This window comes from Schistocerca cancellata, chromosome 8 (assembly GCF_023864275.1).
Source record: "Schistocerca cancellata isolate TAMUIC-IGC-003103 chromosome 8, iqSchCanc2.1, whole genome shotgun sequence".
Classification (NCBI taxonomy): Eukaryota; Metazoa; Arthropoda; class Insecta; order Orthoptera; family Acrididae; genus Schistocerca; species Schistocerca cancellata.
Genome location: NC_064633.1, coordinates 210,627,940 through 210,643,088, shown reverse-complemented (window position 1 = coordinate 210,643,088; position 15,149 = coordinate 210,627,940). Strand labels below are relative to the sequence as shown.

At 39.4% G+C, this 15,149-nt stretch overlaps 1 long non-coding RNA gene across 1 annotated transcript; it reads left to right on the top strand.

Annotated features, from left to right (window-relative positions):
* The first annotated feature begins 413 nt into the window (after positions 1–413).
* LOC126094495 (uncharacterized) lies at positions 414–2,412 on the top strand. The gene is made up of 3 exons (XR_007521845.1): positions 414–488; positions 647–757; positions 2,298–2,412. It is a non-coding gene; the product is annotated as an uncharacterized LOC126094495 (long non-coding RNA).
* The last annotated feature ends 12,737 nt before the right edge of the window (positions 2,413–15,149 follow it).

The following is a 15,149-nucleotide window of genomic DNA, read 5'->3' as shown; positions in this document are numbered from 1 at the left end:
GAGTGAAGCATGTCTGTCGTTCCAAAGAACTAACAGCTAACCCATTTCAGCAAAATTTGAGAAATTTATGGTGCAAAATGTATGTGCCGTTAAAATTTTAGTTCCTATTCCAGCAGCCTCACGTGGTTATGTTGGCAACATCAACGATGCGGTAGAAAATTTGTGCTGCTGTTCCTGGTTGACAGTTACTTGTAGTGATGGGCTAAACTGCGATTTTCCGATATCAGTGATTTCTGTGAATGCTATTTTCAGTATCTGTTATTCTTAACTGTGATTTGTCGCAGTTAAGGAACCTAGGTCGCATATCCCTCCGCCACTGCTATTTCTGCGATTTCTGCAACTTCCGCGATTTCTGCTACTTCTGCAATTTCTGTGACTTCTGCTAATTCTGCGATTTCTGTGACTCTTGCGATTTCTGCGACTTACCACCATATGAAAAAGCTACATCTGTCCACACAGAAAATTGCATCTCAACAAACCTGTCATTGGTAAGTATGTTTTACGTTTGTTCTTCCGTTGGCTTTAATTTTGTATTAAAGAAACAACTGTGAAAATATTAATAGTGTTATTAATATGTAAGTAGCCATACAGTACCGTAGTAGTTCGTGTTTAGAAAATGAATTCTAACATATTGTTATGTTCTCAGGTACCCGAACTACATTTCAGTCACTCAGTAAAGTGATAACTCAAAATGTCATTGTAAGCAGATCTGGAGAAATTGCCACTGCGTCTTTAGACCGTTTTCGTCAGACGAGACGTTTGTTTCTAAGTGTTTCGATGGACTTAATTACTTAAGTGAGATCGTTCTTGCAAATGTGAAATATACCCCATTGAGTGGCTTTCATTACAGCAAATATTAGCAATCTACTCTGTCAATTATATTGCTTGTAATTAGTGACAGCTAAAATTGTTTAATAATCCTTGTGATTTTGCAGACACAGTTCTGGTTGCTGTACGTTTAAGAGAGCTCTTAGAGGATTTGCAGTTTAAAAGTGAGGGTCTAGTACAGTAGGGGATACAACCCGTCGGCTTTGAACAATGATGTCATTCCTTAGTCATAGATCGTAATGTCTTCACTTTGAGGCACAGATAATGAAGCAGTTCTGTGTTCAAATAAGCACTATCATTAAAATAATTGAATGTTAATCTAAAAGCGATCGCTTGATATTCGGTACATCATTAAACGTGTGATTTAATTAACTTAATTTTTTGTTTTTTATTTGGCCGGTACTTAATAGAGTAGCTGATAAGTGTTTTTTGGCTTTTAAAAAAAAATCTCTCGAGATAGAATAAAGTGATCCTACTTTATTAAGCAATCAATAAAAAAACTAAACGAAAACACAACAGCTTTTGCTGTTATGTTTCAGTTTCGTTTTTTTACTGATTGCTTAATAAAGTAGGATCACTTTATTCTATCTCGTGAGATTTTTTTTTTTAAAAAAGCCAAAAAAACACTTATCAGCTACTGAAGGGAGCTACAACACTAAGAAGAATCGCTTCTCGGCTTTTGACAAGATATTGCTTAATAAAGTAGGATCAGTTTACTCTATCTCGTGAGATTTTTTTTAAAAAAGCCAAAAAACACTATTGCTTAATAAAGTAGGATCAGTTTATTCTATCTCGTGAGATTTTTTTTTAAACAGCCAAAAAACACTTATCAGCTACTGAAGGGAGCTACAACACTAAGAAGAATCGCTTCTCGGCTTTTGACAAGATCAATGTTTATCTCTCTCGCATTCCTTTGTTTCTCAACATTCTCCTCAGCTCTTTCATCTTTGTAATATATGGTCTCTGGCGACTTGTGACGTCATTGTTCAAAGCCGACGGGTTGTATCCCCTGCTACACTAGACCAAGTATGTTTTACGTTTGTTCTTCCGGTGGCTTTAATTTTGTATTAAAGAAACAACTGTGAAAATATTAATAGTTTTATTAATATGTAAGTAGCCATACAGTACCGTAATAGTTCGTGTTTAGAAAATGAATTCTAACATATTGTTATGTTCTCAGGTACCCGAACTACATTTCAGTCACTCAGTAAAGTGATAACTCAAAATGTCATTGTAAGCAGATCTGGAGAAATTGCCACTGCGTCTTTAGACCGTTTTCGTCAGACGAGACGTTTGTTTCTAAGTGTTTCGATGGACTTAATTACTTAAGTGAAATCGTTCTTGCAAATGTGAAATATACCCCATTGAGTGGCTTTCATTACAGCAAATATTAGCAATCTACTCTGTCAATTATATTGCTTGTAATTAGTGACAGCAAAAATTGTTTAATAATCCTTGTGATTTTGCAGACACAGTTCTGGTTGCTGTACATATCTATCCACATCAAGGCTGTTGGGAGAGACTCGTGAAGATTCAAGAGAGCTCTTAGAGGATTTGCAGTTTAAAAGTGACATTATTGCGAAATAATTGTGCAGATGAGTGATTAAACTGTGTTTTATTGAAGTTGTTGTGCGATTTTAAAGGAATAATAAATGTTAAATACAGTGAGTGAATAATGAAAATCTCATTTTCCACATGTTAAGCCGTCCTATACCCGTAATTTTCCGCCACATATTTATTGGTAAACACTTGTTGGAGAGTGATATGCCGCCCCCCCCCCCGCCCCTCTTTCTCCACAATCTTGGTGTGACACTGACCTGTAACATATCCCGAAGTCTACAATATGCATTTTGAGGCTGTTGATATGAAAGTGGGAGGTACAGATCTTACAGTTAAATCAGGAATAGCTTAAGTGCATTACTTGAAAGTAACACAGGAAAAGCTTACTTATGTAGGTGGTAGTAGTGTCGGCAAAAAGTTCTTGTGTGTGAGGTTGCCATGTAGAACACCAGATGTAAAACTTTTCTCCCGAGTCTTGAACGGTGTCGGAACAAAAGTGAGGCATTCATATGACACCATAATACTGTTTTTATTTCACTACAATTATACAGGTGTCTGAGTTCTGCTGTGTTAACATTGCAAAGTCCTGTAGGCATGTGGAGTATTAACCAAAACTGTCATATTGGAAGCAGAATCAAACACATTTGTTACGTTACTTGATATTTTCAGGAGGAAAAGGCAATGTTGCTTCTTATTAATATAATACATTCAGAGTCTCAGCTGTGTTTGACCAACCATAACTGATGCTGAATGTGCATGTCGTCATATAATATGAAGGGCTTATTTCAATAGTGGTACAAGTCCATTACCTCCACTTTTCTGTCTATAATGCTTCTGAAATTAGTGATCCAAACAAACATAAATAAAGGTTCATCTCTAGCAAGAAGCCATATGCTTGAATATTTCTGGTATCTCAACTGCAGATTTTTCAGCACTCATTTAACTTTACGACTCTGTATCTCAAAATGAACAAAAGTGGACTATTGCAATAAGCCCTTCATATGCAGTATTATGCACACACAGCACGTCGATCTCGTGAGGCACAAGGCTCTCGTAACGAAGTACGTACGTCGGTCAACAGATGGCACCAGGAAAAGAATGTTAACTGCGTTTTTTAGTTGCTACTTGCGACTCTTAGTTGCGATTTGTCACAGAAATCGCGGTTTGACTCAAGCGTAGTATGAACTTTGCTCAACAGATGGCACTGCTAACTGCGCTTTTTAGTTGCTACTTGCGACTCTTAGTTGCGACTTGTCACGGAAATCGCAGTTGGACTCGATAGCGTGTCGCAGAGATGAGCGTAGTACGAACTTTGGCCAACAGATGGCACTGTTAACTGCGCTTTTTAGTTGCTACTTGCGACTTCTAGCCGCGATTAGTCACAGAAATCGCAGAAAGCAGTACGGAATTCGGCCAACAGATGGCTCACGGCGTCGCTACTTGCGACTGCTAACTGTGACTGAAATCGCAGTTAGATTTTGTAAAGTTGTTATTGTGATATCTGTGACTTCTCAATCACTGTGATTTCTAACATAAACGCGATTTCCTACCCACCACTAGTTACTTGTATGTACCCTCGTCCGCTCGTTAAAAGTAATTGCCCTCGTAAAACGAAGATTTCATGACAAAACATTTGCATTGTCGCGCGTTTGCTAATGCCAACGTCTCACACACGATTGTCGGCATTAGTATCCGTTGTCAACGTTATCACACGAGGCCGCCGGAGTAATAGCAAAAAATTGATATACGTGCCAGATGCATGAAAAAATTATATAGTGTATTACATACTCTGATATATATAAAACTTTTACCTTCACTTCTTGGGATAAAACTTGCACAATGGCCTCGCAAACACGAAGAATAATGTTGCATATGGCACTTTTTGATATTCTATGCAGATACATTGGCGTCGAAAAGGAATCCCCAGTGGCCAAAAAACGGTGTTACTGCCAACTGATCCTCTGGTGGAATCGCTTCCCGAAAGTTTGTGTTCGTTTTGGACACAAGAGGAGCCACAAGAGATAACAAACCGCGGAAATCCTCCATACTCATCCTAACGTAATTTCTAAAATATGCGCCATCCTCTAGCGTTAATTCCTGAACGAGCATTGCGTAAGCTCCGTGAGTAGCGCGTTTGCGAAGAAACTCTCTTTGCCACCATATCGTCGTCGGAAGCCATCGCACAGTGATACAAATCAACCAGTGTAAACGCACGCTCATACATGTATGGGGTTGATACTTGACAACTCATTCAAGTCGCGATACATGTCACAAAGTCGCATATACATGTATCTCATACATGTGCCGATACAAATCGCAGTGTAAACGCGCCTTAACAGTGCAGCAACGTATGCGCGAAGGTTGCGGCTGATTTAATTAATGCGGCAAAAGATTTTAGAGGTTCAAGGTAGATGTCAGTACCAGTGCTACGCTGTTATTAACAAACAAAACAACTTGTGTCGAACGAACACGCATTTTTACTGCTATAGAAAACAATTGACGATTTTATACAACAATTTTTCTTTTGCACTCTTAATACTCACGCGATCTACCAAATAAGCACTCGCTATCTACCCCTGATCAGTGAGCTAAAGAGATGCTGGATGAAACGGGGCTCTTCTGACTCTAGTCCATCATAGATCTCTTGAACAAAAAACAGTGGACAGTTGTTGGTAAAAGTCGCTGGTCACATCTGTCTTCTTCACATGGATAGTAGAAGTGATCCATAAAATTACCGTCCGATATAACTGACTTCAATTTGTTGTAGAATCGTAGAACATATTCTGAGCTCATACACAATGAGGTACCTTGGACAGAATGACTTCTTCAATGCCAACCATCATGGATTTCAAAAACATCGATCATGTAAAAGCCAACTCTCTCTTGATGTACTGAAAGCTTTGGATCAGGGCAAACAGGTAGATGCAGTATTTCTTGATTTCTGTAAAGCAAATGGGTCAGTACCACACCTCCACTTTTTGTCAAAAGTATGATCATTAGGAGGATCAAGTGAAATTTGTGACTGGACTGAGAACTTTTTGGTAGGGAGAACACAGCATGTTATCTTGGATAGAAAGTAATTTTCAGATGTGGAATTAACTTCGGGTGTGACCCAGGGAAGTGTGTTGGGACCCTTGCTGTTCGTACTGTATATTAATGACGTTGCAGACCAGGCTGTTCCAACCGAGCTCCAGGGAGCCGGAGCGCTCCGGAGCGCTCACTGCGGCAGCTCGGAGCCCGCGTGGAGGGGGAAAGCGAACTCACTGCCCCCTGGCCGCATGCAACCGCAACTGACGCAATAATCCGTGTTCAATGACAGCTATGACTAACTACAGGAGCCCTGTACCTCTATTGGAGGATACCTTTCTATTCATTGAGAGGGATGGTCGTCCGCAGTGTCTTGTATGACATAAAGTATTTAATTCTGCGAAGAGGTACAATATACAACGACATTATACACGTCTTCACGCGGCACACTACGATCAGGTAGAAGGGATTGCACGCAGAGAACTGGTAGCCAGGCTTAAGAACGACATACCAGGAGACGTAAGTTTAAAAACGGTTTCGTAATACGGAGTGTATCAAAACATGCAATATAGTTTGTGTTCTGTAACGCGTTTATAATTTTCAGGTGAATGAGAGCGGAGGAAACACTATTGATCAAAGCGTTCATGGAAAAGTTACGTTTATTTGAGAGGCAGATGAGTAAGACATTTAACGCTCTTCATTCGTCTTGCTTCTTTAAAACTACCTGAAGGTACTACTTTCGGCGATTACCAAGCAAAGTTAAACCTGCTCATCACGTCGTTTGAAACACGATTCTGAGACCTCACTAGTTTGGGAATGGAACTTAGGTGTTCAGCACACCTTTTTCAGTTTCCCCCGATGACTTGTCATCATCACTTCAATTGGAGATTATTGATTTGCAAAATTCAACTTCGTTGAAAGAGAGGTACTACAACATGTTGGACTTGTCATGATGGTATCGTTCATTACAGAAAAAAAAACAAGCTTCACAACAATGCCGCTCTGATCATGTGCATGTTTGGATCTACGTAATGTTGTGAGCAGCTCTTCTCAGCAACGAAAAGAGTAAAAAATAAGGAACATTCATTTCTTCAGGGTGTAACAATGTAGACCATCCTCCGCATTAATGCTGCGAACACTTTGACGCCTGTTATTTCTGATCTTGTAATGAAAAGAAAATGTCAAGCTACAGAGGCCCAACAAATTTAGTATGCAATTTCTTGTAAAACAGTTGTTTCTTATTTATTTCCTGAACATCGTATGTCACCCCGTCTAAGCAGCTAAGAGTATGAGGTTGTCGATCTTGTAAGACGCAGCTGGCACTTCAAAACGCTTGCCTTGCCGCCTGCCTCAGCCAGCCATGTCACGTGCCGGCGTGCCGGCCCACTTGAATGGTCACAGCGAGCGACACGGCTCCCTGGAGCAGGGAGCGCTCTGCGGCTCACAACGGAGCCGACGAGCTGGAACAGCCTGTTGCAGACAGTATTAATAGTAAAATCAGGCATTTTGCAGACGAAGCAGTTACCTATAATGAAGTACAATCTGAACGAATCTGCACAAATATTGAGTCACATCTTGATAAGATTTCAAAGCGATGCAGAGATTGGCAACTTGCTTTAAATGTTCATAAATGAAAAATTTTGCACTTAACAAAATGAAAAAAAAAAAGTATCCTATGATTATAATGTCAATGAGTCACTGTTGGAATTGGCCAACTCATACAAATACCTGGGTGTAACACGTTGTAGGGATATGAAATGGAATGATCACATAGATTCAGTCATGGGTAAAGCGGGTGGTAATCTTTAGTTTATTGGTACAATACTGCAGAAGTACAATCAATCTACAATGGAGATTGCTTATAAACCACACGTGTGTTCAGTTCTAAAATATTGCTCAAGCGTGTGGTACCCAAATCAGATACGACTAACAGAGGATATTGAATGTATACAGAGAAGGGCAGGTTGAATGGTCACAGATTTGTTTAATCCGTGAGAGGGTGTCACAGATATACGTAAACCATCCTAAGAAAATCTGTTAACAAAATTTCAAGAACTGGCTTTAAATGATGATTCTAGGAATACACTACAACACACAACGTATCACTCACATGGGGATCATGAAAATGAGATTAGAACAATTGCTGTACGCACAGAGGCATTCAAACAGTCATTCTTTCTGCATTTCATACATGAATGGAACAGAAAGAAAACCAAATAACTGGTATAATGGAACTTACCCTCTGCCATGCACCTCATGGTGGTTTGCAGACTATGGGTGGAAGTGTAGATGTAGATGTTGACATTGTAAACATAAGAACATACTCATTGAACAATACTTGTGTCACTGTGTGTATGTAAGTGCAGATTTGTAAACTAATGTGGTAATTGTGATATTAAACTGAACAAGGTATAACACTGTCATACTCAACATAAAACAAGATTACTTTCATATTAGATCACTCATAACAAAATATCATAAAGTTACAGTGATATATAAGTTGCAAGACCACTGATGGTGCACATGAAGACCATTCTGTTAATTACTAGCTCCAAATGGACCCTACCAGCATGTCTCTGGGAACACATTTGTTGAGAAATACTTACATTTACACACAAAAGCAGTATGTATATTCCTGCAAATGCGGAAATAAAAACACAAAAGAAAATTGATACACTTCACTGTTCTCAGACAGTGACTGTGGCAATATGACATTTTGCTGTCTATCAGCTTTCTTTATCAGACAGGACGTGACACTCGCCTGCTGTCTGCTGTCACTGGACTATAAAGGTGTCAGACTTCTTCTTTAGGCCAGTGTTTCCTAGCCCAATTGAAAACATCATTCCAGTGGGAGAGTTACAGAACATGATAGATGATAATGAGATAAATTAGGCATATATTTTGCAGTAAGACACACAAATGAGGGGTAGCCCTGTTAAAAGTTTTCTAACATGTACTCACTAATCTGAGAGCTTTGGCACAGAGCTACCTTGCTGTATGACAAGGAATAATACATGAAATCACATTAAAAAAGCACCATATGGTAAATGACAATATGTCAGTCCCTACAGAGAGCAAGGAGAGGTTGAATAAGAGAATGATAACATGCTAGCCAAAAGATCTGAATTATAACAAATGAAAAAGCTTACTCATTACATTTTGTGAAGTCATGATTCAGGGTGCACTGTAACGGCATAGTAGCAACTAATGTGACTGCTGAAAGTTTACAAATACAATCCTCATTAATCCCCAAAAATGGCCCTAACACAAGGCTGCTCACAAGGTAATAAGAAACATCACTTGAATCACAGACTGGTCACAACTTCCGCAACACTACTGTCTGCAAAGTGAAGGCAACCAAGACCATTAACTGAAAAATCCCCAGTGTGTGACTGTCAGTTCCATGTGTACATTTGTGAACTGAACCAATAATGTGCATTTGCAGTTAGCAAGTAAGTCCCCAAAGCCAATGTGACATGGAGGAGAGAACAGACCATAGGTGCAGCTTTGCCCTCACGGGTGGCTGGGCCTCTTAGACTCTCAGGTTGGGACACCTGATTGAGTGTGAATTGCCTGAACTACAGAGAACTGGTAGTCCTAAGCCACAGCATGACTTCCGCTAACATCCAAATGTTGAGAACGACCAAAAACTGTTAAGGAAATTCACCATCTTGAACATTTTCTCCATTAGACAAATGGAGAATCTAAGCCACAGCATGACTTCAGCTAACATCCAAATGCTGTGAACGAAAAAACCGTTAAGGAAATTCACCGTCTTGAACATTTTCTCTATTAAAAAAATGGAGAAGGGAAAAATTACCCTGCCCCTTCTATTTGGTTAGTCCTCCATGTAGGCAATCCATCAGTGAAAATTAATCTTACAGCACAAAATGTTGATGAATTGTTTATTGATAATTTGACCAGTCTCATATTATTACCAATGAGTTCAGAAATTTGTAGGTAATACAAAGGGTTGCCACAAGCTCTGGAAATCAGGGAATGGCAAACATGTCAGGGAATCAGAGAAACTTGAAAGAAAAAAAAACCACTGGAAAAATCTTGTGTTTTGTCTCAGTAGATGAAATGGTTTATTTGCAGAGATGTCATGCATTGTTGTTGGCTGGGCGCAGCTGAGTATGTGCGCCACTTCCCCGCTCCCTCATTCTTACTGCTTCTTCCCTTTCTACCACTCCCCTTGGCTTGCAGTCAGTGCTGCCACCACTTCTTGCCACTAGCATAGCAGCTGACAATGAGAGGTAAGGAGGCATGAGGAGTGGTTTGTTTGGATTTGATTCTCAGAGACTGTTGATGCACCAGCTGGAGCCAGCGGTCATGTGTGCATGAGGTGTGTCTGAGTGATTGTGTGAATGTGTGTGTGCTCTAGTTTTCTGACAATGGCTATGGCCAAAAAATTAATTGTGAGAATGTGATTGTCTTTTCTATGAGCCTGTCTGTGGCTCATCGATCATCTTTACGGTGAATTGCTACCTATCCTCATTTCTATTGATTCTCAGAGTATTCATGCAAGTTATCTGTTTCATGGATTGATCATCACAGTCTCATTTCATTAACATAGTGTCTGTGACATATGAATAGTTGGCCACACAAATGGACTTCCATGACGGGCCAAAACCGCAGGCCATTTCTTTGGGTATCTCTAATGGATCAGACCTGCGGATCTGAAGCCCATCATTTCACATAAATGTGCAGGCCTTGTCCGTCAGATCTAGTCTCATTGATCTGCCTGCAGGCTGGGCCTGTTGTGTGTGGCGTAATACAGCAGATTTTCATGGTTTATTCATGGACCCAGCACTGCAGTGCTCCTCAGCTGGCCAGAGGCCACGGGCGATGGATTTCAGGAATTGCAGCTGTCTCACAGCAAGTAGATTGTACAGTGCTACATTTTATAGACATTTTATTTAGTTTGGTACATGTTTGACATATCAAAAGTAGTTTGTATATGAGAAAGTATTGATAATAAGAAGAATATTGTGACAGTTGCTGGCAGTTTGTAAGCTATGAACTCATGTATTTCTTGAGAGAAAAATCACACAATACTGGTAAAATAATAGACATAAACAGTGGGTAACAATTGACAATAACAAACATAGTAAAAACAACATTTCATTGGTGGTCATCTACAATGCTGGTTTACGACGCTCTTCCCCAACACTCTTCTTTCAAGAGCCCTATTTTTTTCTGAGGTCATTTCTGAAATTGGTGAAGGTATACCAGTCTTGCAACTTCAAGGAAGTGCATGTTTTTGTCACCAAATGTGTTTCATTCTGTTGATATAAAATAACATCAGTGGTCTTAATGAACCACCTGAGAAAAGTTCATTACAGAATAATTTGATATTAGTACCTCAGATCCTTGCTCACATGTTTATAAATACAGAAGTCCTTGCATTTTTTTGTCAACTTATGTCATTACTTACCCTTGAGATCTCAAAATTTGTCAGCGAAAAACGCCAAAACTTGTCTGGAAATCAGGGAAATATCAGGGAATTCCACTTGGCGTAACTTGTGGCAATCCTGTACAAATCTGTGGTTGAAGTTATCAAATTAGTTTCACTTTGCTATCTTTCTTTGCAATATGGGCTGGCTGGTACAGCTATGGTGGCTGCACCATGCACATTGTATGTCCTCAAAAAGTCCCTGCTTTACAACTGCCCCCTCCAGCACACTGATTTTGAAGAACAGCTGTCATCTAGGGAAACAGAATGCCTCCCTAACTATCATTCACAAGCCACAATCAACTGGGCACAAAATTTATTTTATTTATGATACACTTACTAGAAAAATTAATAACATAAGGAATATTTACACAATAAAAAAAGGAAACTACGCTTCTTGCAGGACTACCTGTGTACGTAAACATACTTTCCAAGATCCTACTAGTTACAAATATGAACCAAGTTCCACTTCCAGCCATTAAAGGTATATTTATGAATGATTGCTCTTGAAAGTCAACACACATACACACACACATACACACACACACACACACACACACACACACACACACACACACACATACTGTGAGATCTCTCTATAATATTCCTCTATATATTGTTTTCCTCTATGTTGTGCCCATTATTTCCAGTCCCGACCAAAAGCTCATATATGCAATGATAATTTTCCTCTGTACTGTGTTTGCTCTTTTCAATGATTTCCTCCATGTAATGCTCGTATTTTTGGAACACTAGTTAATTATTTTCCTCTTTATAATGTTTAAGTTAGTTGATGTATATGCCTCATTTTTCCTTTCTGTAGATTTGCACAGGCTCCAAATAGCTGGGCTCAGCAGGAGTCAGATGTCAGCATCAAGGCCTGACTCACATGAGATGGAACACACATTGTGCTTCCGATCTGTCTCACTGGCACCATTTTAGCATTTTTCGCATGAGCAAATTGTGAACATTTGTAGTGAAAACAACAGTGAATATAATGCAGCGCAGTGAAGTTTCTGGAAGAATTTTGATTGAACAATGGATGTGGCTGAGAAGCAGAAGGAGATTTCTATTGAAGAAAATGTTGTGATTGTTAAACACATGGAGACCAATCTGCAAATGAATTGACCCCTTAGCTCTTAACCCTATACTGGACAACCAATTATCATTTATAATGGAAACTGCTTAGAAGTGTGGAAATTCGAGGTCCATGCAGATGAAACCTTTGACCTATGATGAAACGGAGCAAGTATTAACAACTTGGTTTCAACAAGTAAGTGCTGCAATTATTCCCATACATGGAACCATTTTGAAGGAAAAGGCATTACAAATAGCTTTGCAATTAAGTCAAAATTTTCAGAATTTTCAAGGGTCGAATTGATAAATTTTGACAGCAGCATGGTGTTGTGCATAAAGCAGAGTATGGGGAGAGTTGAAGTACCCTGTAGCTTAGTGAATGTAGTCTCTCACTAATCCCACAACTGGCTATGACCTTATTATTAATGGTCACAAAAATCAGCATATTCTTTAATTTAATACCAGGAGACTTTTACTTTTTTGATGAAAATTGCCGTGGCAGAAAGAACAGCTAGGAGTGACTTACAGTTTTGTTGTGAATGAATGCTGATGGCAGTGAGAAACTGAAACCTTTGACCATTGGGGATCCTAAAAACTGAAAGTGCTTCAAAGATGTTTTTAGCTTTCTGTGCAGCTACACAAACAATATTAAAGTATGGATGACTAGCAATTAATTTTTAAATTTTCTTAAGAGAATTTGATACCAGAATGAGGAGTGTTGCAAGAAGAGTGCCATTTTTATATAGATGTGTGGCACTTCCCCCAGATGTCTCATTTCTGAGAAACTTAAAAGTCATTTTCCTGCCAGCCAGTTGCACCAGTTGTCTGCCACCTCTGGACTTGGGCATAAGACAGATTAAATACAGGACAGCTCTGGAAAGAAAGGCCTTGAATGTCATAGACCAAAGGAAGCCAGAAAGCCAGTGTAACTTATAGTTGAGCTAAAGATTTTACAAGTTATAAATTTGATTATGTTTCACGGAGGGATGTGATTGCTGAAAACATGACCTGTTTTAAGAAACAGGATTCCGTGAGATCAGGATGGTTGCTCCAGTGGAATAAGCTGGATGTGCATTGCAGGTGAGGTCAGCTCCTTGACAAGAGCAGGCTGCTTTTCTTAACCTGTGCCTGTTCTCAGGGGCTGTAACTGGTTCTCAGGGTGATCCCAGCAATGCATCCTTCTGTGCCTTAACAGAGTGTTTTCTCCTACCCTGTGTCTTGTGGGTGTCTACTCACACCCAGCTATCAGCACTTTTAACTATAACATCCTTGCCAACTGTCTGGCCATTGCAGATGATGTCCAATTAGCACACTTTGAAGGAGGTGCAGATGACATATAACTATGATGGCTCAGTTGAGAAAGGCTCTAAACTGTAGCATTAGATATTTAATAAAGTCTACCACAATTGATATACCAGTACCTTAAAAAAACTTGATTTTTTCTTAAAACTTATGTTTTTATGGTTGTCTTTCTTCCCACAGTGGTGCCATTTCAATTCTTCAATGCTCAGCACTCATATAGTTATACCATGACTACCGTAATTTCCATTCATAGAACTTATAAAATGTTTCAGTTTTCCCTTAATAATATTATTCAATTAAGTAGTATAAGTATTCTTTTCCTTTTTCTTAAAGTAAGTGCTTTGCAATCTTCTCTTAGCCTCTTGCAATTTGTTTGATTTTCATTTATCTTAGGTTATCATCCTTGAACTAGTGTTGCTGGTTAGATGCCTCCTGATCAGAAGGGTGCTTCTTCCCTTTTTGATAATCATTTCCTTTTCCTCAGTTTTTGAGTGTCACTGGACAAACTGGGCTTTGAGACTGACAATGTCATTGTGTTGCCTTCAGTGGTTATTTTTTAAGTCTAGCAATTCATTATATCCATTTTCCCAATCTACGAGGATGGTTTGAAAAGTTCTCGGAACAGAATAAAAAAAAAAGTACTTACATCACTGAAACTTTTTTTATTTTTCAATGTAGGCTCCTTGTAGATTAATGCGCTTGGTCCAACAATGTTCCAGTGCCTTGATCCCATCTCAAAAATGAGTTTCCTCCAGGCTTGCAAAATCCGGTCAATTCTTTGCTTGAAGTGAATCTTCATCTACCAAGAAAAATTTTCAGTTTTGGGAAGAGATGGAAGCCTGACAAAGCCATATCATGTGAATAAGATGGGTGTGGCAACAATTCATTCCTTAGTTCATGTAATTTTGCCATAGTGACGGCACATGTGCGCGGGCGCACATTGTCTTGATGGAATATGACTTTCTTCCTTGCTAAACCTGGCCTTTTTTCTCATATCTTTTGTTGCAATTTGTCCAGGAGGTTAGCATAGTATTCTCCAGTAATTGTTTGCCCAGTGGGGAGATAATCTACAAACAGAATCCCCTTTGCATCCAAGAACCCTGATGCCATGAACTTTCCCACAGAAGGAATTCTCTTTGCTTTCTTTGGTGGCGGAGAATCAGCATGTTTCCACTGCTTTGACTGTTGTTTTGTCTATGGGGAATAGTAGTGCACCCAAGTTTCATCTGTTCATTTCTCCTAAAACGGGCCAAACATTGTTCTGATATGTCCATTTTTGATCCAGCGTCAGGAGTCATGGCACCCATCTTGCAGATAATTTTTTCATTTCTAATACTTCATTTAAAATGTGATATATTCTTTCAGATGACATCTGGCAAGTATGAGCAATTTCTCACACTTTCAATCAAGGATCCTCCGTGACCATTTTGTGCAGTTTTGCAATGATTTCTGGAGTAGTGATGCACCTTGGCCAACCACTGCATGGATCACCATCTAAGCTCTCCTGACCAAATTTAAATTCATTTGTGTATTTGGCAACAGTTGAACATGAAGGAACAGAGTCCCCCAGTGTATTTTGGAAACAGGCATGAATGTTCTTTGCTTTCATACCTTTCTTTATGAAGTACTTAATCACTGCTCAAATCTAAATTTTTTCCATCTTCACAAATCACTATGCAGGAACAACAACAGAGCCACATCACCGCCACAGCTCTCTTCGAAGAGCACTGACGTGGCACGTGTTTACAGGCAACAGTCCAATGGATATCACATGAACAACTCGTTGCGCTAGTGCTAACCTCTCGTATTTCGGTTGTGTAATACTTGATGGTGTTCTTCAGGTATCCCCTTTTCCCTTACACCTTACGCAATTATAGTGCATCTTCTTTTACAAATTATTGTA